A 26,065-nucleotide genomic window follows, 5' to 3' on the forward strand; every position below is an offset into this window, starting at 1 on the left:
TGTTGCTGGACTGAGGAGCTTGGTTGGTCTAGGATACCTCAGTACACAGCTACTGGTACTTCAGATCAAGAGGTGGTTTAGGAAACAGGATGTCCCTAGATTGCTCCATCTGGAAGCTGCTATAGATATGACCCTGAAGAAGGAAGTTCTGGGATAAACACAGGATAAGCTGGAATGCATGTCTAGGATTGCCTTTGAATACTTGGGTTATCACCTGTGATGAGCCGGAATATGTGGCTGTTGAAAGGGAAGTCAGGTCTGCCCAGCTTAATCTTCCTTCACTATAATCCTCTCTAAGAAAAATAGAAAGTGCGAGTGTTTCAGTTAATTCAACAACTAGAAACTAGGGACATGTTTTCAACAGTTAACAGTAGCTATGCTGACCATTAACACAATTCCAGAATATCTGAAATGCTGTATGAAGGAGAAAAATGGTAAAAGAATTTTCCCCAAAACACTCTCAAATTCCTTGGGGTAGTTCTTAGCATTGAAACCGAAGACCTCAAGACAAATGCTTAGTGCAAGCAAAAAATATTTTCACATTTACTGGATTTGTGGTTTCAAAGAACAAAAAAAAAACTCATTAAGCCACTAAATTCTATGTTAACGTAAAATTAACTAAAACAATCCCAATGCAGAGTAGCACACAAACGGAGACGGGGAACAAAAAAATATAAAAAATATAAAGGTCGAAGCACCATAAGCAGCCTGTTATACATGGCAAATGGGAAAAAAAAATAAACTCCAACAGGTAAGAGTAAAATGAATAAAAACAACCAATCACACCAGCTTTCTTTGTTTTTTGTTTTTTTTTTTAAAAGCTTTTTGAAGCTACAAGTTTGTTGTGTGTGGCTCTTATTTTATTTTTATTTTTTTTTTTTTTCGCTTTCATGCAGTGAAACTCGTCAGAAAGTGTTCATATCTGATTAGACAGCATATTCAAAACATATATGGCAATCATTACTTGTGTACTAACTACAAAACTTCAAGAAATCGTACACATAAATGGTAGGTTTCCAAATTTACTGATTTTTCAAGCACGTTTCTCATATAGAATAAACTATACAGAACTCCATTGTGTATGTTGAAATGCCTCTGCCAATCAGGCTACTGCTAATCTTCAAACAACAGTCAGTAGCATTTGCTACACTGTTGCATATTCCTTTCAACAAACAATACCACAAAACTCCCCATACACAACCAAATTACAACAAAACATTTTAAAATATCCCCCTTGTTAAAATATACTGTGGACAGTAGTCTTAAGAACAGATCACAATGAAGACTCAAGTGTTGCTTAGACAGCCTCCAATAACACTGTAATAACCATCATGATGAACAAATGACAAAAAAGCTGGTAATAAAAATATGCTCTTAGAGGCAGAGCTGACAAAAGCTTCCTCATAACACAAGAGCATTCAAAACTAGCTGTGGTTAGTAAGGAAAAAAGTGAACCGAATGAACTCAATGAACAGTTACACAATACCGAAATGGGAAAAAATGACTAACTGTTCAGCGACTAATGAACCTCAAACTTTGAAGGCACCTCCCGTCAATTACTACTGGTGCTCTCAAATCCCGTTCACCGTGCATTTTATCAGCATCTTATTAGACCAGAGATAATACATGCATGAAGACAACAAAATCGTTGTTATTGCCAAAACCAACATATTCTCTTTCTTTACATTTGCGAAAATTCAGTGTTGAAAACAGCATGGTGTACAACAGATGCAGGTGGACTGTCCCCCTGAAAAAAAATGCTTATGTACATGCTAATATTCCTCGTTTTCAGCCAGCTATGTGGCTACTTTTTTAAAGGAGACTGATATGCAATGTTGGCTAATGCTGTTATTACAGGGTTTTCAATGTAAGCAATCGCTGTGCAGAAAGCAGTATATGGGGGAAACTAAGCAATAAACTGATAATGTGTCCTAAAGACCACTGAAATGGATAACACACCCAAACACAACATTCTGTTAGTAACACCTACTTTCTTGCTATGTTTGCCAGACTTCTACAGTGAGTTCCTATGCAGTTGCTCCTACTCTTTTCAACCTCGCTCAATCAGTGATCTACCATACTGTAGTCACAGGCAATATATTCCAAGCCACCAGTGGGAAGTAGAGTTCTATAAGTAAACTTACCACAGCAGATGATGTTCAAATGATCACTGCTGCATTAGTCTTAGTTATATGGGTTATAGCCTGCTAAGGACAGAACAGCTAGCCAGCCTCCAAATCCTCAGGGCACCTTCTAAGCTCCCAAACCAAGCTGACCAAAAAGATAGGTTTGGGCACCAAGCCTTTTATAGTTTTCCTGCCACTAGAAAGCACTCCACTGTGGGCTTCCCAGGATCGAAGGTAAGTTTGCATTCATCCATTGCTAAGCTCCTTTTAGGGAAAAAAACCTTCCCAATAAAGTTTTAAAAGTTTGTTTTACTGAACTTTCCTGTTTAGGACAGTTATTTTTAAGCTAGAGTTTTCTGTTTTAATGGACTGTCATGAAACTTAACAGTACCTTTGAATAAGATGAACATTAAACACAAATGTCTCCATCTCAGACATTCCCCTTCTTTTGAGGCCTACACTTGTACCCTGGCAATGTATGCAATATGACTACTTTATTGAACCTTTTCTTCTCTGCACTTCATACAGCAATACAGAAATTCCAAACTCACAGAAATGCTCCTTAATACTTCCTCACAAACTCCAATGCACACTTTTTCTACATACTTGTTGTTACCAGACATCACTCCAAATGTGGCTAAGAACCATATGCAAAAGATGGAAGGACTGTGCATCTTTCAAGTCAACTCTACTTACCCTATGTCCAGTTAATCTTTATCAATGACCTTTCTTTCCGTATCACATTTAAGCAGACCTCTTCATACTCTGGCCTCCATAGCTCCAAATTTGTATGTTTTCTCTAGAATTGCACATTATACTATATAAACTTAGTTTACAGAGTAAATTTCCAGTGCAGCAAATTGTACTAGGTGTTGCTGAAGGCTGGCAGATCCATCTATGACAGCTTAACCTCGGCTTCTCATCAGCAACTCACAGCTTTTTATCCAGCTTACCAGTTATCAGTCTACCAAACAAAAGCCTTTAAATTTCCTGCCCATCCTCATTTACAACTGCTTATGAAATTACAAGAAGCACTAGCTCCACAATACTGCCTTTGTCTGCATCAAATTTTATTTTTTACAACATTTTTTTTAATCTTTTCAGCCCAACATTCTCACCATTCACCAGCAGCCACTCTCTTTTGAAGATTTTTAAGCACATCAGTGAGTTTTTTTCCCTATACAGTTTGGGCTGATAAAAACAGAAGTGCTGACCTCTGTCACATGTGCTGGTATGCAAGCCAGCCACTCTGGGCACTCAATACCAGCCCCCACACAGATGGGCAAAGTCAGTGTCCCTCACATCTACCTGGTTTGCATCTTTAGCACCTAGGCCAGCTAGTTGACCTCTAGCCTACCAGATGCATACTTGGGACCAAATGTTCGATGAAATCAGTGAAAGGCCACCATACATCAGCTCTTAACTACTCAGAAAAATGCACTAAGCTGGGCCCTTAATAAGTCTGAAACATAATACCATGCTGTTGCTAATCGGAAAGGGAAAAACAGCATTCAAAAACTTCATCAGTATAGCTCATATAATATTTCATAACTCTGAAATGGAAATGTAACTACTGAAAATAATTTAACCTTCTAGGACATTCCCACTGCAAGGGAACAAGCAGAACCCTTCCCTAGTCCTGTACTACTCATGTTTGTTAGTCAACAGCTCAAGTAATACTCCCTTCTGCCATAATATTTACAGGATGCATTGTTAGGTCATTCACAAGCAACCCAACTAATCTGGAGAAAGGGGGAAGTAGGGTGGAGAAAAAGTAAAATGTTTCAGCAAAATTGTATTCCACAGAAAAGCACATGTAATGAAAACATGGTCATTAGTGACTAAGCATATTAACAAAATTTTAACCACTAAAAGTTTTCTATAAATGATCCTGTATGATGTAGAGATGTAACACTGCTCAAGACTGTTGCATTGTTACAACTATATGGCTATGATGATATAACGGGGGAATTATATCCAGTTATTCCAAGACCATTATAACCTTGAAAAAAGGGAAGAAAGGCCACATGGAGTTCTGTATACTCAGTTATTTATTTTACATTTGCTGACTGGGATTGTCCAACTGAGCTGAAGAGCCCTTTTTCGACGAGGCCCGGCGAGAAAAGCTCCAACATATTATACAATTTTCATTAGCTATAATTGGCAATGTTACAGGATTATTACAAGGCATTAAGTAGCAATGAAATATTATACAGAGTCAATAATCAGGAGTATAGCATAACTATTTCAAGATGTATAAAAAGAAATATGTCATTAAGACGAGTATAGTTTTTGGGGTAAGCAGTTACAAAAACCCAGTTTTATCATTATGTAGTTGCATGAAAGCAAGACAATTACAATAGAATGTTTCTCTGAGGCAATTTGCTGAATAGATTTTAAAAGACAGTAGAAAGAGTAGTCAAGAAAGATTAGAGACAGCTAGTGAGAAGAGTGAATTAAGGGCAGAAAGCAGATTAAGATACGAGACGTAGGGGATGTTTAAGGAGGGAAAGTAGTCCTGTGTATAAATTGCTGATTTGTGTGCAACTAGATTTAAACATTTACCAATGGCTGGCTCTACAATATTTCAAGCTGTGTTAAACTGCACCACTTAAAATGTTTTACAAAAAATACTAATGTATTACAGGATGCCCAAACACAATCCTTATGCAAGCTATGCTGTTAAGCTTGCAGTATGCTAACAATAGGTATTACGCATTTCTAATAATGTAGAAAGTGCAGCAATACAGTAACATGAAAGTGCTCACATACAACACTGTCAAAGCAAATGTAGTAAAATCTAAGAGAACCAAATAGTTCTACACGGAAGTTAGCTACTTACCTATAGTCTTCAAGCCTGAGGAAAAAAAAGTGACAGGCTTCCCATATGTCTCCAATAAAGTTACAAACAAACAAAACACTAAGAAGTTTGATCAATTCTTGTTGGTTAATGGGACTACTGAGGAAAAAGAAAACTTGTAGGAAAGTAGAGCGTTCTGCACTGTTAAGTTTGTATTACAAACTATATGAACTCATGTCTTGTCAATGGAATAAACACCTTTTGAGTTTCCTTCTACAGGTCATTATTGTGTCTTATTTCCTCTATTGTTCTTAACGACAGGCTGGCAACATGAGCATTAACAAGGGTGAAAAAGCACAGAACAAAAGGCCAGAGTAACTGAATATACCTAAAAACAAAAGAAAATTCCAAATACAGACATTGGAAAGTGACTGTTTATTAAAACAGCTTCGTGCTTTTGAATCAAAGTTCTAAGAAACTTCTTCAGAACTAAGAATGATCACAAAAAACACACAATAAATACACAAATCATTATGATGTCATAAGGCCAATAAGTTATAAATGTTTTATACAATTTTAAAAGCTCTCTTAATACTAAATTATCTAATTTAGGTCAGTGGTCGATTTGCAAAGAACCTAAATTTGGGATCACATTTCTTTGTACTCAAGTAATGCATCATGGCTGGACCATTCTAGGATTAAATTTTACATAATCTACTACTGAAAATAAAATAAAAAAATACTGCAATTTTTAGATTGTTTGGAGTACTTGATTAAAGCACTGTATGCAACTCTGGTCTAATAAAATACAAATGCTCATGAGTACGCTGTGCCAGCTACCTAGTTGTCTTGCCTAGATAGAAGCGGTTATAGATTGTGCATGGAACTAAATAAACCGTGCCAGTGATAAGTTATAAGTACATGAACACTCAGCATGTACTAAGTTATCAGGTCCGTCATCTATAAACTTACATTTTTTACATGTCCCACAATTAAATATGCCATGTTGCGTCAAAGAATTTTCACTTTCATTGGTGTTCTATGCAAACAAGCCCTTTCAGTTTTTAGCTCTATTTACAAATTTGGGTTTTTACCTAGTACTTCAGTTTAGTGCTACCTTTGAGAATTCTTCAAGTGCTATTTCTAATCTCTCTGATTTTAAAGGCATCTGTTCTACAAACAAAAGTGAATTATTAAACTCAGACTCTGTGAATCACAAGCTCACTTTTAAATTACTGGGTTTGGAAGATTTATATTTCTGTATTCTACAATATCCCTTACTGCTACTTCTACTGAATAGATTAGGCAAACACAATTTGCAAAATATTTACTTAAAATGTCTGTTTATTTCAAAAAGTACTGTATGCTGTGGTCAAACTAGATACAAAAACAGACCGACTTCTGAGTGCACTATTCTTGGCATATTAGGATGGAAACTACTAGAAAGCAGGCAAGAATTTTTGAAAATTGGTCTACAAAACACACCACTGTTAAACTGCAAAATTAAGTCTACTGATTTCCTATTCAATATCAAGAAAGTTAATACAAGTGTCTCAAATGTTAGTGGTAAAATGCAACTAGTATTAGAATTGCATGCCTTTCAGAATATAAAATCATCAATAAAACAATGGTACAAAAATCTCACCACATAGCAAAGGGGAGTTCTGCAGTTTGATTCTCAGCAGAGTTGCCTTCTGTGAGGATTCTGCATGTCCTCCTTGTTCACATGGGTTTTCTCCATGTACTCTTGTTTCATCCCACATGCTAAAGACATGTGGCAGGTGGATCTGTGAACCTAAATTGTCCATAGGGATGTGTGTGCGCATGTGTGTGTGCACGGTGTTTGTGTGATATGTAAGACCAACCTGTCAGTCTGTTTCCATTCCTAGCTACATCATAGACTCTGTGGATGATAGCAGAGTCACTACAAGTGTGAATCACAACTCACGAACTTGGATGGAAAATAAAGATCCCAATTCCTTTAAAAGCACCCTTTCCCATTCTGTCAAACCATATTTGCAAACATAGGTGCCATGATAGTATACACTGTTACTTCTTTTACTTGTCAGAAAAGCAGATTCTGAACCAAGAAAAAATTTAAATTAAAATAAGTTCTAATAAGGTACATAAAACATCTTCTCTATGTGAACACCTGGACAATTAACTAAAAATTCTTTACAAAATAAATTCCAACCTCTTGAGGAACAAAGGTTCACAAACTTTTACTATCCGTTGTAGCAAAGAAAATTCTCCCATTTATTTATTCCCCCCTCACTCAAAATGCCATGAGCAAAGAAAATGTAGTACTCTATACAAACTCATTTAATTTAGACTATGGAAAAAAACTGTTCTAATTTTTGATTACCATAGTTTCTCAAACAACTGCATGGTAACTTGCAAATGGGTATTCAATGTGCACTTCTTAAATAAAGTGCCCATCTTTCACTGAAACAAACTACACTGCAAGAGTCAACATTTCTCTTGCTAAGGACACAAATGTGAAACAATTGAATAGAATCTGGTCTTCTGTAAATACGAAAATCAAATTACAAACATCCAATTCACATCTTTTACATGTTTAATACTGACTGTCCTTTCCTGTTCCTCCTCCCTTAACTTTGATGTTGGTGGCATTTACAGTATGCATTCTGCCCATTTTGAAATCTCTGAGATGGTCCTACAGATTCTGAGCTGGGATTCACATAATCCAATTGTTCTGAGTTTTATTCAGACCTAATTGAGAACTATGAGCATCTTGACCAGCTAATCTGGATAATCACAGTAGACAGCTGTACTTTTTTGCCACTATGGGAGAGGGAACTAGTCTGATTGGTTGTTTTGTTCTAAAGAAAATAGTACTGTGTATATTGTCAATTCCATTTTGTTCATAAAAATGTCACACCTATCTAAACATTGTATATCATTAGCGCTCGTCTTTCTGTCACTGTACAAATGGAAAAAAATCTGCAAGAAATAACTATCAAGTAACAGTTCTGCTTCAAGTTTCAGATACTCAGTTTGGTTTTGTCATAGGCAGGTCATGCCTACTTAACTTGGTGGAGTTCTTTGAGAGGGTCAATAAAGCTATGGATGAGGGCAGAATAGTGTACACTGCCTATCTCAACCTGGGAAAAGCATTGGACATGATCTCACTTTGGTATTTGAGATAAACTTACAAAATTAGCCATAAATCCATAGGTCATGTGATGATAGATATCTGGTTCACTCGTAAGCACCAAAGAAGTTAGGATACAGGAATCCATCTCCACAATGAGGCCAGTGAGTAGCAGAAACTCATAGGGATTCGTGCTGGGGCCTCTCTTTTTTGGCATTTACTTTTCTGAAGTCAAGGCAAAAATCAATGGCTTCTGGCTGACCAGGTCTATAGACAACTGCAAACTAGGATTGGTCACTGAATCCCCTAAAGCCAAGAAGGCCTGATGCAGACAAACACCTGGTGTTAGAGCCATGAACTAAAATTCAATACGAAAAAATGCATTAAAAAAAAAAAAGAGTTCCTTTGGGAAAGTTAGCCATTCCTGGAAATTACTAAAATGACAAACACCCTAAAAGCACATTCACTGGTAAGAGATCTGGGAATGTGTGTTGACAGCAACCTGATCTTGACAAAGCAATTCTAGAATGAACAAATTATAAACAGCAGCCTGGCATCCAGGTCCAAAGAAGGTCACTACTTCACTGTACTCCTTTCCTCTACTGTACTCCTCTCCTCTGACCATTCATTGAGTACAATGCTCCTTCGGCATGTACCCAACCAGACAACTTGACTGACCACAGAGGTTCCTCACAAAGATACAGGGAATAATTAACTCCTACTCAGACTGTGTCAAAGCCCTATCCCAGTACTGTCTACTGTAGACTGCTGCACAGAGATTTATGCCTTGCCTACAAAGTCACCCAAATGGATTTTGTTCATATCTGCAAAACAAATATTAGAAATACCCATTTTAAGGACCCAAACCTCATCTGTGACAAACAAGATATGTTGGAGGAAAAGGTACGTCTCAAAGACTACCCCTTCTCTGGGGCAAGCTTCCCATCCATGTGAAAAAAAACTTATCCCAAATCACATTCAAATGTAAACTGGATCAATGGATAGAAAGTAGCAAATTTACCCCTGCTTTGGCACCTTTGTCCCTAATGGACAGGGGTAGCTGTGAATGCTTAATATGTACATAACTTGTAAAATTCCTTGGGCTTTCGACACATCAGCAATATATTGGTAACTCTGGTGTAAACTTGACTGGGTTAAAAATGGCTCCTGGACTGATGAGCCTAGTAACCCACATTGTTCTATTAGGATTTCCATGAACTGAAATTTCATTTTCACCAAAAAAAAAAAAAGGCCCTTGCCAGTTCCTTGAATAAGACACTGTCTGCTGTGATTCTATTATGAAAGCTTTTAAGCCACAATCCCCTGTGGACTTCACTGGCTTTTATGCTTCCTTCAAGAACGTTTTTATTCCACAATATCACCTGTGATTTGTGTATTTAATATGTGCTTTTTGTGAGTTTTGTTTGCTCTGATGAAGTCTCGATTGTGAGATACAAGTACTACAGTCCATTTAAAAATTCTGTTTTAGAGTTTTTTGTTCTGATTAATATATGGTTGGTTAGGTGGATACAGTCTTGACCTGGCTAGTTAAGATTCCCTTCTAACAGTCAAAGTGAGAAGATGAAGGAGCATTACAGATATTCCCCCAAAACAGTATTCCATAAATATTTGTCTAGTTGCTAAATACCCATAGAAAGGGTTAATTCACAGACAAATGGCACAACAGCCTTTACAAATCTAGCCAATAACACCAAGGATAGGACTTAATTTCCCAGATATGGGATGGGGTAGAATCAGTGTAATGGGTCTTTAGGTGTTGGAACCTTCGGTCATTTTACAGACTGCCTCCGGCCCTTTTCAGCCACAACTCAGGCCACAGGCTAAAACATGATTCAACAAAGCACTTGTCAGTAGACAATAAGCTAATAACTTCAGGATAATACGACAGTTTTAAAGGAAGCACACACTGTCGAAACTGGACCATTTTCAAAGCAAAATCAAAGATCCCAGAAAATAAGAAACAAGCAAGGAAAATGCATCACTTCCAGTAAACCCGCCATGTTGCAGAAGTAACACTGCTATACAAAATGACAGTAAGTCACTCCACCTAAACCTAAGCTTTGAAGGGGATACAGATATTATGTGGGAAAACAGTGGCATACATCTCTCTCTCTCTAGTCTGATTTTGAAGTTGAGCAAACCTTCTCTCACTTCCTAAGAGGGAGGGTCCCAAGTGAAAAGGCCTCAACGGGAAAAGATAATCACATGGTCCTTAGTTATACAGCACCTACACTAGCAATTTATTAGCAAACAAATCAAACAATTTAGCATGGCACACAAAATATGCAAATGCTTTTAACCTAGCCTGTCTGGCAAACAATGGTTAAATTTAGATGTAAAAGATCCTGAGCGATACCTATGTTTTTTGGGAGCAAACAAAAAGTGCACTTAACATAATATATTGCAACTTATTTGGTAAGAGTAGCAGATCTTAAAAATTATTAGACACATCCTGAGGTAGGATGAAGCACTCTGATGTTCAAAAATTATCCTGTATGATGATCTTAACTTTACAGCATACATTGAAGGTCACCATCTTTTTTCAAATGTTTAATGTGGGACAAAAAAGGTCCGACCACACTGATGATGTAAGGTATTGCCAGCCATGCCAGGCAAAGTAGAGCAGTGGACAAGTAACATATATCAGCATAGTTAGTTGGGAGTTTTGTATGTAATTATGTGTCAGTTGCATATCAAACTGACTTATACAGGTGATTGCATTGACAATGCATTTGTAAAGCTGCTTGTGTTAAAAATGTACCAACAGTGGGTCCTGCTGGTCAGAAAAGAAATACACCTGCATAATAAAACTGTACTGTAACTGTTGAAATGAATATATTGTAACAAAGGACACTGGAAGAGAAGAGGTTAATCTTAGTCCAGCTAACTTTGAAAAATAGTCTGAAATTAAACTACCTGGTTTAGGCCATAAAGATTGTATCATACAGTTCTGACTGCAGCCAGAGACAAAATGCCAGTGAAAACCAGGACTAGGAATCTTACTGTATTGGCCTTAGGGGTGAACTAATTGCTACTCTGGAAGGGTGGAAGCTTCTGAAATTTTTTTTTTTTTTTTATAGCTTCCAGATGCTATAATGCATCTTAGCAAAGCTCCAGATTCTGTTTAAGTTTCTAGTAAAAGGGTAGTGTGGGAACCAGAAGTCAGATGACCAGACATATGTGATGCTATTCTGTAATCCAGCACTGAAATGATGTTTAATACTAGATGAGACAGAAGACTCAGAAGCAGCCTGTTTTTGAACCCTGACAAAGGATCACTCACTCACTTCATCTTGCCTTGCTTTAGTAAGTAACCAGGGAACAGTAATTCTTTAGATCAGGAAAATAGTGAGATTGTTTAAGTTTCTAGTAAAAGGGTAGTGTGGGAACCAGAAGTTAGATGACCAGACATATGTGATGTTATTCTGTAATCCAGCACTGAAATGATGTTTAATACTAGATGAGACAGAAGACTCAGAAGCAGCCTGTTTTTGAACCCTGACAAAGGATCACTCACCCATTTCATCTTGCCTTGCTTTAGTAAGTAACCAGGGAACAGTAATTCTTTAGATCAGGAAAATAGTGAGATTAGTTAAGTACTGTTTTTCTGCATCTGTGTAAATCTATCCATCTGTTTTATTTTTAATACTTCCTGTGATTGAAATTCGGGTGTTTGTTGTAAATAGATATTTAATATTTTCATTTCTTTATTTATTATTGCATATATTTAAATTTTTCATTGTGGCTGGTCTTTTAGAGAATATTTTAACCTTTGAGAGTACTTATATTTGGTGACCCTGTTGCCACTCCTGAAAGCCATGCTGCATTGGTCAAACACTACCATTTGTGTTAGTATTAATTTTACTCAGTATAATTGGATACCCTAGCAACAGCCTTAAAGTAGCTGGCTTTAGAGTGTTCTGGCGACAGTATCTACCTTATAGTCTGGGCAGAGAGGGGCATAGCTGGTAAATCTGTGATAGCCTTTCCCAGGTGTGTGTGTCCGTGTGTCAGCAACTTGCAGCAGAGACAGAGAGCACTGGTTTCACAGAGAGGGTGGCAGAAGATTGCTTGGAACACTCGGTTGAGGACTCAACTCTGCAGCTGTGGTCAGTGTGGGGTCTTATCGGGGCCTAGTGAGACAGAGGGAAACCCAGCCCCAGGACGGGAGTGTGTTCCTTGTGTGCTCTTAAGGAAATTGCCTTTGGTACAGACAGCTGGATCCAAAAATACTGTGTGCATCTATTTTTCTTCCAAGTGAATGTCCCTCAACAGTGTCCATGTTGAGGATTGAAACTCCACACGCTCACAGAAGGGATGTCGCACATATAATGACATCATGACTAGTGCAGCCAATTTTCAAAGCTCAAAAATCAAATCATGCATAGTGCCCCAGCCACCAACTGGACAAAAAATATTCCAGCAGATAAGACCAATTGTGCCCCCACCCAACATACACAACATACCGTATATATTTAATGTCATCAGAAACATCTGAGGTTCGATTACTCATTTATAAACACGATGCTAGGCTTTTTTCTCAGTTCCTAAAACAACAAACACTGTAAATGAAAAACTAGAAGATCACCTCCTGTTTTAACAATTAAAAAACTACAGGTGGTAGAATGGAACATTCTTGTGATATTAAACATTCATAACAAAAGCCTAGTCTCCTACACAGAATAGCACACCTGTTTAACTAGAGACCTCCACCTACAATAAGCTTCCTTTCACAATGGCTTTGAGATAGGCCAAGTTAAACAATAATTTACTTAATACCAAAGTTGTTTTATAAAATGTACACTTTGTCTTTGTTTACTAGGGTTCTAATTGGGTTTAGCATTAACTGGTTTTCAGCAGAGGCCCAGAAAAAAGCTTCATATATTAAGACAATCATGAAAGCTTACACAAACATTTGAGAATTACATAGAATATAGTATTATGCATAAAAGAGATTAAGCAGTAACAAATCAGACATTATACAAAGTACAAGTATCCACATCTAACATATGTACTGCATAGATATAAGACAACATTTATACAGAGAGAAACAGTTCGTGAGCAGCAAGGAGTTTATGGGATAGTCTCAGTACAAGTCTTTGGCGCAGTAAACTCACTTTATGAAAAAATGAATTCCAAGAAGAGAAAAATGACATTCGATAGATAACAATGAGAAATATTTAGTTGTGCGAGAGTAGGAGGATAATATGCAATGAGAAATCAGAGGTGACTAAAGAAGCACAATTGGAATTTGTTCCAGAAATTAGAAATTATGAAATATATTGGTATTATGGAAGTGAGCCTGGTGAGATAGAGGAGCACACCCATTTTCCCCTCAAGTGCCATTTTAATTGTTTTCAAATAAATTTCCATTTTGGTCTGTTTTTAGTGCTAGAGAGATGGGGTTCCACTTTTGAAGTTTAGTTTGAGTACGAGAAGTCCCCTGCAGAACTCAGATTTTGAGAGTACATATTTGTCTTTTGATCGTAACTGTCTTTCAGGCGAACGGAGTTTTATGATGTTTCTATGGCTGGACAACTGTCTGGCTTATGCAAGCTTTTCTGTGCAGTAGCAAGTTGTGATAAAGATACGCAATGTGGTAGTTTGAGATGATTAAGTTCCAAGAGTGCTACACAGTGGTGTGACTGGTAGTGATGGTTTATGGCACATCTGGCAGTTTTGTTATGATGTTCTAGCTTAGCAAGCATGTGGCTTGAATGTTACTGAGTATGGGGGAAGCAAACAGCAGAGAAGGAAGTAAAGCAAGCAGATGCTACAAGTTTTCTGGCTTCAACAGTGATGAGCGGTTTTACTTTCTACAGAGAGTCCAGTTTCTGGTGAATTTTCTTTATGGCTTGGTTCAATTGGTCATCAATGAGGACACCAAAGAGTTTAGCCTGGTGAACTTGTTTCAGTTTGTGTCATTAGCAGAGGAGATCATGGTAAAAGATGTCTTTTAGTTTGAAAGGGGTTTGGGAGTACATATTAAATTTAGCTTTGTTGGGATTTAGTAGAAGTTGAAATTTGTTTTGCCAAGACTCAGCAGACGAGAATGCATGTTGGATTATGTGTCGGAAGTTCTGTTAGTGCTTTTGATGATCAGATTAGGATAGGCCAGCAATATTGCACTACAGTGGCTGGTTTACTTGGCAGTATGAAGATCATTAAGGAAGTTAAATTGCAGGGGACATAACAGAGAACCTTATGGGACTCCTATTTTTACTGACAGGAAAGCAGAAACGTCATGCTTCCAATCTGGATGCATGTGCAGTGCTGGAAAGGTTAACTATGGAACCAATATGAAGACATATTGGCTAGTCCTATATTAAACAGCTGGAATAAGACTTAAATGGGACATGGTAAAAGTTTTATATAAACCTAAGAAAAGTGTAGAGATTACATTACCTTCACTTCTTTCTGCGTTTACAGAACAAAGTGAAATGAAGCAAAGTGGTAGCAGTGCTATGATGAGGTGTAAAGCCATGATGGGTAGAGGACAGAAGTTGACTTTCTGAGAAGTGGCTGAGAATGTATGTATTTCAGGAAACCAGTTGACACTGTGATGTGGAATAACAGAAATCGACCACCAAATAATCCAATGCCAAAGAAACCAAACATTTATTTGCAACATTTTCAGGTTACAAACACCCTTCCTTCCTCAGTGCTACTATGCATGTATTTCTCCAGTATCTTAGATATGGGAGACATAATGGCTATTGGTCTGTACCAAGAGAGCTCTGTTGAGATGCCTCTTTTTGCAGGGGTAGTGTACATTTTTTCAAAAGGATGGGACAACATTTTTAAGATAGACCAAGAGGTAGAATTTCTATTAGTTTTCTTGTGGAGCCAGGTTTCGGTAAGTACTAGTATGTCTGGGGAATACTGGGCTACCAAGGAATGAAGTTCAGAGAGATTATAGATATTTCTTGGGTTGATGAGGAAGATACAATAGTTTGGGGAAGTGTGTGACAGGTTGAGATGAAGAACATAGGGTGTGCAGCTAGCATCAGTGTCAAGGTGACCAGAACCTGGATTAGTGTGAAGAGTGATGCACGTATGATATGGTGAGTATTTTGTTTTTGAATTTGAAATTTGGGTTATGAGATACAGCCTTATGCAGTTACATTTTTACATAAGTGAATGTAATACAGCTGGCATAAGTTTGGGGTTGCTAGGAAATTAATAGTGGAGAAGTTATGGGAGTGAGTTAGTATGTGCAGACTGCTGGGGCTGAGAGTTTGGAGTGGTGAGTGCGTCATATGATGTTGTGTGTGCCACACAACATAATGGGAAGAGCATTTGGAAATATGAGGGCCATGTGGACCTCCAGTGTGTGTTTCTGTGTGAGAAAGTGTAATAGTATAATGTGTGGTAGGAATGTGTAATAGTATGATATACGGGAGGATTGTTGGAGGACAGTAAAGGACAGGGAGAGGAGATTAAATAGAAGGAACTGGTGCAGGGAAATGGGATTGGGGAAATGTAAGTGATTAAATGAGCTGAAGTAGAAAGGTACAGCAGTGGGTATATTTTGTACAATCACAGGTCAAGGAGAGAAGAGCTAACACACAGGGGTAAAACAGAGGAGGTGTAGGATTAGACAGCCATGTGGGAAGGATGAAGTAAGTTAAGACCACTGGGATCAGTTAGTAAATGTAAGGGAGGAAAGAAGTTTAGAATACTTAACTGCAGACTGATGGTTTAGGATGTTTATGTGTTTTACTGTGCCTGTATGCTTTCAAGAGGGGTGGGAAAGTATGTGAAGTCCTGGATGCAGAATAGGCCCTATAAATGTTAATGGCATGGGGGCACTGGGGAAAGTACAGTTTTGTACCTACCATAAATGTAGATGTTAGAGTGTCTTCACTGCTGCAGTCATTACACTTGGGTTATCCTGCCGTCAGGCGGACCCGCAGTCGGCCTGAGTTCCAAAGTCTTGGTCTGGCGTCGGTTGCTGTCGCCTCTACCCTGACATCAGTGCGCCAGGAGTATACAAGAAGCAACCAACGCCATTTTCTTCAGTGTTTCTTGCCCCAGATATCAGGTGCCCCCAAAAATGGTAGGCAATACATATTGCTAATAAAACATACCAAAAAGATAAAAATAAAACCTTCAGTAACCAGCAAATACACCACATAGGTAGTATAGGTTAGTTCCAGATATGAAAGAGGGGCTGGCGAGTGGTTAACCTGGACTGCAGCAGTGAAGACACTTATCTGCATTTATGGTAGGTACAAAACTGTACTATGTACATAGTGTTTCACTGCTGCAGTAATTACACTTGGGTAGAATCCCAAAGCTGAGTTTGGGTGGCTGGCTCTATAGAGGATTTGTTGTGGCTATGAGGCCCTGCAGCACTGCAGTGGCAAAGCCAGCTCTGGATCTAGAATAAAGAGGCAAAAGGCAATGCTTGGTAAAGGTGTGCACTGAATTCCAAGTTGGAGCTTCCAAAATATTTTTGGTAGGTACTCCTCTATGGTAGGCAGTAGAAGTGGCAGTTGCCCTGGTGGAATGTGGTCTAATATTACTAGGTACGGGTTTCCCGTGTTGTGTGTAGCAGAACCGGATACAGTGTCCTATCCACTTTGAAATGGTCTGCTTTGAAATAGCCTTTCCCTGTGATCATGCAGCATATGATGCAAACAATTGTTCAGATTTTCTGAAAGCTTTTGTTTTGTACAAGTAGAAGCGCAATTGCCTGTGTATGTGCAAGGAATGTAGAAGTCTCTCCCCTTTATTCTGGGGATTTGGATAAAATGTTGGCAAGTGAACAGTTTGGTTAAGAGCCACACTGGATACCACCTTGGGCATAAAGGTAGGGTTTGTTCTTAAAGAAACCCTGTCTTGGTGGAAAATGATGAAAGGCTCCACTGCCATTAGTGCCTGCAGTTCTGAGCCTCTTCGTGCTGATGTTATTGCCAGAAGCAGAGCAGTTTTCCATGATATATATTTTAACTCTGAATTGGCTGGTTCAAAAGGAGGCAAAGTGAGCTTTTCCAAAACGAAATTGAGGTCCCAAGTTGGTGTTGGTGCTCTCCGGGGCGGTCGTATGTTTTTAGCCCCTCTGAGGTACTGTTTTAGCAATGGGTGAGAGAAAATAGGAGGATCTGTGTTGTAATCAGCCGAGATGGCAGAAGCATGAATCTTAATGGATGAGAAGGATAGTCCTTTGTCCAGCATTTTAGTCAAGTATTGTAGTATCTGAGGAATGTTCGGGACCAGAGGATCAAGGTTTTGAGCCTGATTCCAGGCACATAATCTCTTCCACTTGTCTGAATAAGATTTCCTGGTGCTAGGCCTCCTGGCCTCCAAAATGACATCCATAACAGCTTTAGAGAGAGAAGTAGTCTGTTTGGCTAATGAATCTTCCATGCAGACAGGATTCATGTTTTGAGCGGACTGTGCAGAATCTGATTTGTTTTGCCGAGTCAGAAGGTGTGGAATTTGAGGCAAAATCCAAGGTGGGCCTTGAGCTAAATTCTTTAAGATTGGGTACCAATGCTGGCATGGCCAGTCTGGAGCAATCAGAATCATCTGTGGTTTTTCTTGTCTGGCTTTTAGGAGCACCCTTGTAAGGAGAGGCAGAGGTGGGAAGGCTTAAACATGTAGGCTTTTCCAGATGAACGAGAGAGCATCCACTTTCCATGCTTGTGTGCGGTAAGTCCTTGTGCAGAATTTTTATAGTTGGTAATTCAGTGGTGAGGCAAAAAGATCTATGTTCAGGCACCCCCATTTTTGCATTATCATGCTGAAGATTTGTGGATTTAATTTCCACTCGTGAGGATCCATGATGTTTCTGCTTAAGTAGCCTGCCAGTGTTTTTCTTTCCTGGCATTGTGCTTGCAGATGGACTTGATAGGTTAGAGCTGTGTTCCACAAGGTCATGGCTCGTCTGCATAGGGGATAAGAATGAGTGCCCCCTTGTTTATGTACCACATTGCAGTGGTGTTGTCGGTCTTTAATAGTAATTGTCCTGGATGCAGAAGATCCTTGAAAAGCTGTAAGGGCATTTTGTACAGCCAACATCTCTTTTTGATTGATGCGAAGATGCATTTGGTCTGTGGTCCACTTGCCCTGAATACATGTTCCTGCCATGTGTGCTCCCCAGGCGTAATCCGAGGCGTCTGTTGTTAAAGTCTGTCTGGCTGTGGGAAGAGTGAAAGGCTGACCCTTGGTGAGGTGACATGCCTGTGCCCACCATCGAAACTCCTGTTGTAGGCAGGGAATTATTGGTATTACTGTCTTCAAGCTGCGAGAATGTTGAGACCAAACACTTTTTAGGTACCAATGTAATTTCCTCATATGCAGTCTTGCATATGGAATTAGTAGCATGCAGGATGCCATGAATCCCAAGGCCTGCAGAATATTTCTTGCAGGGAGTTGAGACTTTGTTGCCCTCAATTGAAAATACCGAGTCAGTTGTCCTTGTTTGTCTGGCGTGAGATAAGCCATCTGGGCCGTTGTATTTAAGCTGGCACCCAGGAATATTATCTGTTGTGAGGGCACTAGTTTTGATTTCTTTTTGTTTACTGTGTGCCCTAGGCAACTTGATATTTTTTACGAACACCAGATGCTGTAGAAGAATGTCCTTGCTCTCTGCTTGTATCAGGCAGTCGTCCAGATATGGATATATTTGAATTCCTTTTTGTCTGCAAAATGCAATTACTGGTGCCAGGCACTTGGTAAAGACCCTGGGCACAGTAGATAAGCCAAAGGGCAGTGCAGAGAATTGGTAGTGCATTGAACCAGCTATGAATCTGAGGTATCTTCTGCAATTTTGTCTGATAGGGACATGCAGGTATGCCTCTTTGAGGTCCAAAGTAACAAGCCAAGCTTTCTTGCCCAACATGGGAAGGAGCTGTTGTAGTGTCAGCATTTTGAATTTCGGAACATCCAGGTAAGTATTTAGAATGGAAAGGTCCAGAATAGGTCTCCAGGCTTTGTCCTTTCTGGGTACCAGGAAGAGTCTTGAGTAAAATCCTTGTCCTTTTTCCTGCTGTGGTACTTTTTGAATAGCTGTCATGTCCATGAGAGATGAAATTTGTTTTTGTGCCTCTGCCCATTGGTTTTGTGGCAGGTCTGGCATTGCTTTTAGCCTTGGAAAAGTGTGAAAGTGGAACCTGTAACCCTGAGACACAATATTCAGCACCCATTTGTCTTGGGCGATTGCTTGCCAGTTTTGAGAAAAAAAAGTGCTAGTTTCCCCCCTAAGGGAGCTGCCAAAAGGGAAGAGCTTGGCATTGGAAGGGGGAAGTCATTGGGACTGTTTCCTGTAAGGTTGTGACTTGTCCTCACCTCCTTTTGGGTTTGAAGCACCCCACTGTCATGGTCTGTATGATTCTTGTGGCTGAGGTCTGCCTCTTGGGCGTCTGTATCTGCCTCTTTGTGGCCTGTCTTGACACTGTAAAGGACCAATTCTTTGTAGGCCAATTTCTGCTAAATCGTGGTGGCTGTACCTGTAAGACATCCTTCACTGTTTTCATAGATTTTGCCTTATCCTCCATTTTCTTTAATACCTCTTCTGCCTTAAGACCAAATAAATTATCTTGCTGCAAAGGAGCATCCAATAATTTTGCCTTAACATGATCTGGTAAACTTTGTTCTTTTAACTAAGCATGCCTTCGAATCACAGATCCTGTAACTGCTGCTCTACAAGAAGCTTCTAATGAATCAAAACCACATTTCAAAGTATGCTTTCCCACTTGTTCAGCTGCATGCAATAAATCCTGCATTTCCTTATAGTCAGGTTGTTCTGCATTTGTACTCATTTTCTGTTTTAATTGAGAAAGTAGTGTTGATATTTAAGCATGTGAAACTGGCAATTTAGAGCCCTCATTGCTAAAGTTGCAGAGGTGTAAACTTTTTCCCCATCTGTCTAATGCTCTAGAGTCCTTATCCAAGGGAAATGGATTCTTAGCCGTAGAAGCCTTAACCCCTTTGGGACCCTGGGAAATAGTTTCTGGGTCAGCAAGAAACTTGAGGGTCAGGGACTCTGTAGTACCTGTCTGGCTTGACTGGAGCTGGGGGTAAAGAATCAGGATTTAAACTAGATTCAGAGAACACATCATCCACAATGTCCAACACTGGCAGAATAGCAAGGGGCCTGTGCTGAGGCAGTAAAAGAAAGTCTGAGCCTTTTCTTGGATTCTGAGTAATCCTGGCCCTCCCAGTGGAAATGCTCCCTCATGGTATGTAAAGTTTCCCCAAAAGAATAATCCTCAGGAGGAGAAGCTGAAGGAATTGATTCTTCAACATCAGAATCCTCATAGGGGGGGTAAAGAATATGCCTGGTCTGAAGAGGAATCAGAATATACTGGAACCTGGTCAGAGGAATCATAATCTGTATCCTGCCTAGGCCTTTTATCAGGAGGGGGATGGGAACTCCTGTTCAGAGTTATCAAGTCTTCGGCCATCTTGAGCATCTGTTTTTTTAGGCATGGAGGCCTGTCCAGGTGAATGCTGTACTTGCTTTTTTGTCTTTAATGTAGGTTTAGTCTTGGCTGTAGTTGCAATGGTAAGTTGAGTAGGCCCGAAAAAACTCTCAGAAGCCGATGCCTGCTCAGCGGCTCTGGACCCATCTGAAGGGTTAATCTCCGTTGGTCCAACACCTTGAGTATCCAGAGGCCTAGGCACCTCCACGTGGGAGTCGGTGGCGGCCTGTGGTTCTGAGGTTGCAGTTGTCAGGGGCTGCGAAAGCGCCTCACTGAAAACCGGCAAACTGGCGACTGGCCTAGAAGAAGCTTCGTCGTCAATTTTGGGCCTCGGATGCCTTTCCTTATCTTTACATTTTTTGTGCATTCCGGTCGTCGGTTGTTCCGAAGGCATTGTATAATTAAACCTTCACCCAAAGTAATGGCGAGCAAAATCAAACCGACGTTTAATAGTGCGTTTGTTAAATCTAGCACAAAACCGACAACTAGTGACATCGTGATCTGGACCTAGGCATGGAATACAGTAAGAATGAAAATCCTTATGAGGTATTTGCTTCCCACAAGAAATACAATCATTAACTTTTACTGACATTGGTCTGAGGCAAGAAAAAGTTTCCCCAATGGGGTACTTCGCTTTATTGAAGACTTCGGTTCTGAAATCGAATTTGAAATCTCAGGAGTCGGCTGACCGGCACTTGCAAACTGCTTTTGCTTCAGGCACCACAAAGAAAATGGTGTCGGTTGTTTCTTATATACCCCTGGTGCAGTGACGTCAGGGAAGAGGCGAAAGCAACCGATGCCATTAAAGACTTTGGAACTCAGGCCAACTGCGGGTCCGCCTGATGGCAGGATAACCCAAGTGTAATGACTGCAGCAGTGAAACACTATGAACCATCTGGGGGTATGAGAAGAGTGTAGAGGGAAACTGTTCCCACACCTGGAGGAGTCTTACTTGTTATGTTTTCAGTGGAACAATTTTATGTAAGGGGAAAAAAAGTTAACGCATGCATTGGAAGAATAAGGACTACCCTACTCCATCAGACTGCAATTGCAGCAGAACTGTTTTGAAGGAGTAAAGTTCTATAAAACATTATGAAGCTACAGGAGAGTTTTCCACAGACAGCTACAGTTTCAAAGCAAACAAGCTGAATGCAGCTATATTTCTAGAGAAGAAGGTACCTAACTCAATCTGGCTGAGGGAGCTGAAGAAAAAGTACATCCAATTACCTGAAGGAGAAAATGGCCAGTCAGTCATGTAATAAATATTGTTTGAGGTTTTAAGCACGCGTTTATAGGTTCATAGGTGGTTACTAGGCTAATGGCCCTAGGACCTTTACAAGCCTAGCCATGTTATAACAGTGCTCCCTAACTTGACCACGGTTACAAGGTAGTTATTTGCACAGCATTTCTATGATCAGCATCGACTGCCCCTGTCCATGAGGGACATAGGTGTCAACCTTGGGATGAATTTATGGACTCCCATCCAAATGTTTAGGTTGATCCTTGAATACGATCATTGAGCAGCTCTGCTTCACATGAATTGGGAGTTTATTTCAGAGGAGTGGCAATCTCTGGGAGATGTATCTGTCTCTTTAGCAAGTTCTGTTAATGTCACAGGCTAGGCTGAGATCCCTGGAGCGAGTGACTCTTCTCATTTGATTTGCAGAAGTACAGCATTTCAATTAGGGCAAGGTCAGAGACTGCTCTGTAGGCCAGGCACTAGTTGGCACAAGTCGCCTCTCAAAACAACTTTTAAAACGGCAGAGCTATATTAAAGTGATGATGTGTAGTTTTAAAAATTTTAGTCTGAAGAAGTTGAAGCATTTTCTCCAACGAAAGCGCTTACTTAAATAAAAAGTTTTTTGTGTTCCTGAAGCCTACTCGCATCATTTTTACACAAGTCGCCTCTCAGCAGTCTATAGGATACAAAGTACAATGACATGGCTTTCAGTCTTCCCATGTAGGTCATGTTTTGGAGGCCCTGAATTTTCTTGATGAGAAACCCTGTGGTCTCTCCAGCTGCCGCAGATGTCTAGTAAGGTACATGCAAAAGGGAGCATTCTACTTTATTAGGGGTCTGATAAGGGTCGAGTACAGAGGAGTTAGAACATCCTTAGTCTTGGATGCGATGCCCTTACTTATGAGATGCTCATTGTAGAAGACTTTCCTTGCCACTGTGGAAGGATTCTACTTCAGAAATTCGAAGTTTCAAAATTTCGATCTTCAAACAGCCAAAACCATAAGTTCAAAGTTTTGAAACTTAAAACCGTAATAAAAAAAAAATTTTTTTTTTTTTTTTTACTTTTTACTTTGGGCAGGGGGGGGCAAGCTGTCCTGTGCCCTCCACACAAGATCACACTACAGTGAGGAAAATGGTAAATTTCTCGTTCCGCACTGTATGGCGATCTCTACTCAAAACGTTCAAAGCTTCAAAACTTTGATCATATGGTCTCGGCAGTTTGAAGTTCAAAGTTTTGAAACTTTGAGTTTATGAAGGGGATCCCTGTGGACACATGGTGATCACAGGCTGACAGCAATCTAAACTTTGTTTCCAAATCTTGCACTAATGGGTTTGAGCTCAGGGGGTGCTGTCTGTATTGTAATCTGCAGGGACTTCCTCTTTGCCAAAGGGGATAATGCACTTTTTTACTTCTAGTTTTAGTCTGTGGCTTTGGCACCAGTCATTTGTCCGTGTTAGTCTCTTTTTTCATATGTTAACAGTTTGCAGACTCAATGATTGCACCTAGTTTGCAATCATCAGCGAACTTGGTAAGTCACGGGCCATCTACCTTCGTCTGGACTTCCGGGAAATCTATTCCAATACAGTAAAAACAGTAGAAGGCCCACCACAGATCCTTGTAGCACACCACTGGTAACTAGTCTACAGGTACAGGTGGAACCCCCAAATCTGACAATATGCGTAGTGTCGATGAGCCAGCTGGCTACCCATCTACAGTAAAATCCCCATTATCCGGGACTCAAGCAACAGGCATTTGGCTCATATGCCAGAATATGAGCCAATCAATCAAAAATCTCAAAGTGGAGCCTCATCTGTTCAATGCGGAACAGAAGAGACTCCACTTGCCGCATTGAACAGAAGAGGCTCTACTTGGCCATTTTTGATTGGCTCATACACCAGTTTATGATCCAATCAAAAATCACAAAGCATATCTCAAGCAACCGAAACATACACTTAACAGGCATCTACCAATCCCCATGGGTGCTGGTTAAGTGAAACTTTACTGTAGTGACATACAGGTTAATCCCCAGCTGGGAGAATTTCTCAACACCACCAGAGTGAGGGATGTGTCAAAAGCCTTGGCCAAGTCAAGATAGACAGTATGTACGGTTTGGTCTTCATTCACTTTGGTGACATTCTTGAAATCAATGTTCAGTAAGCATGATCTACCCTTAATGGAGCCAAACTCAGTCGGGTCAAGAGTTTAAAGTCACCTATGTCCTTGGTGAGAAGGTCCATGAGGATTCCTTCCATGGCCCTGCAGATAAGGCTGGTTAAGCTCAAGGGTTTATAGTTCCCTAGGGTCAGATGATGGACCCACTTTGTGCTAGGGGATTACTGTTGCTGTTCTCCACTCTGCTGGAATAAAGTCAGTGCTCAGGGTGAGGTTAGAGGGAGTGCCATGTGGTTCCACTAGGTCTTATTTTAAACTGTTTAGTAAGGAGCCTGGGATGTTATCTGGTCCCATACAGGCCGTGTTTTTGGCATTGCAGAGTGGGGATACAACCTGATATTTGGAAATACTAGGTAGAAGACTGGTTGTCAAGTATGCCTTGCGGTATGGCTCAGGGGACAGGGGGTGAAGTTTGCACCAAATATGTCAGCTAGCAGGTTGGCAATTTCCTCAGGTTCAGTATGAGAAGTACCATCTGCTAAAAGTTCTGCACATAGCTGGGCATTCCCTTTTAAATTGTGGATGTAGCTAAACAATGTCTTTTGATTATCCTTACCTAGGAATGCTAATTTAACTTTGTAACTAACTTTAGAGGACTTTACAAGATATCTGATTTGCTTGTTCAAGCCATGGAGGGTATTCTTCTGCTGAGCAAGTTCCCTCTTGTTCTTAGGCATCAGTTTCTTCCTTTTGTTATACAACCTATTTATACTTGAGGTCTACCAGGGTGGCCTGTTTTTTTTGGGAGGACCTGGTTTTGATCCAGTCAGGTACAGCCAAATCTATACGGTTGTTTACGTGGTTATACAGGGCATTTGTGTACTCCTCTGCATAGGAATCATTGTTGGCTGTGTTAGCAGGGGGTTTGAAACTTTTTGTACTATCGCCTAGTAGCTGCAGTTTGCTTTGGAGAAATTTTTCAATTTTTTTTTTGATCCTGTAGGGGTGTCAAGTCTGATCCTTGAGACAGACTTGAGACAGACACAGACTTTGGACCATTCAGGGGCAGTGCACCGAACCCCCATGTTAATGAGTACCAAGTCTTGGACATTTCAGCCCTTGTGGGGTGCAGACTAGCTGTGGACATTTGTGTTGACAAAATCCAGGAACATCAGGGCAAGCATGTTTGTACTTGTCTGTCACCCAATCGATGGAAGGATAGCTGAAATCTCCCATGACCAAAGCTTTTGGATGTATAGTGAGTGACTCAAGTCCAAGTAGTGCTTCTCTTGGTTCATGGTGGGAGACCTGTAGCTAGCAATGATGTGGTAGGGTATTTTATCTATAGTTAGGTGGATCTGAAGTTGCTCAGGAGAATCACTGTTTAATCAGTCCTGACTTTAATGAAGATGGATACATCTCTACCTTTGGCTCTTTCACTCTCATTTTAGGGTCTGAACGTGTGGAAGGCATTGTAGCCTTGCATGGCCGGGGTTCTCTTTACAGTCTTGGACCATGTCTCAGTGACTGCATAGATGTCAGCATCTTCCGAGGTGAGAAGTGCTTCCAGGGAATGTAGTTTCCTGTTTAGGCTCCTAGCATTAAGCAGCATAACCTTGACTTTGTCTTGAGTGGATTTTCTTTACGTCAGGAATGTTGTTGTTTTGACATTGCCTAAAGGCACCATGGAGAGGCAAGCACATTCGCCAGTATCCAAAAGTCTAGAGGAGATGAGTGACATACCATCTCTGGAAAAGCAGAGTGGTCTGTCGACCATGTCTTCCCAGGTTGACAGACACTGGATCCTCCTGGATTGACACCAGAAGCTAAACCAATTGTTAAAGTCAATCATTTTTTGTCTGTATTGTGGCATCATCCTGGATGAAGGTAGAATGCTGCTTAGAGCTAGGGACTGATTCTGTGGCAAGACACACTGCTAATATTATAAGATGACAGACGGCAACAACAAGAACAGCAATCCACTATTTCATATAAACCCAAAGTGAATAATCCAGGGGCCCTATACATTATCACAATGGTACACTCCGAATCCCTGCTGAAAATGTACCTCTGTGATTGAGGATGTGTTAAAAGGATTCAGGTTTGTTTATTTTTTATTTTTGCTGTTAGCAGAAAGAGGGGTGTTTCAGGGAGAAAGTATTCTGTTTAGCGGCGAGACGGAGGATGTGAGCAGTATTCCGGTTTCTTGTTTTTGTTAG

The 26,065-nt window shown here is 40.1% G+C and overlaps 1 protein-coding gene across 1 annotated transcript in view; it reads right to left on the bottom strand.

The window, feature by feature from the left end:
• Window positions 1-26,065, bottom strand: part of PRKRIP1 (PRKR interacting protein 1) — a 353,977-nt gene that overhangs the window by 245,286 nt on the left and 82,626 nt on the right. The window lies entirely within an intron of this gene.

This window comes from Protopterus annectens, chromosome 13.part0, assembly GCF_019279795.1.
Source record: "Protopterus annectens isolate FY-2018-M chromosome 13.part0, PAN1.0, whole genome shotgun sequence".
In the NCBI taxonomy this organism is placed as follows: Eukaryota; Metazoa; Chordata; order Ceratodontiformes; family Protopteridae; genus Protopterus; species Protopterus annectens.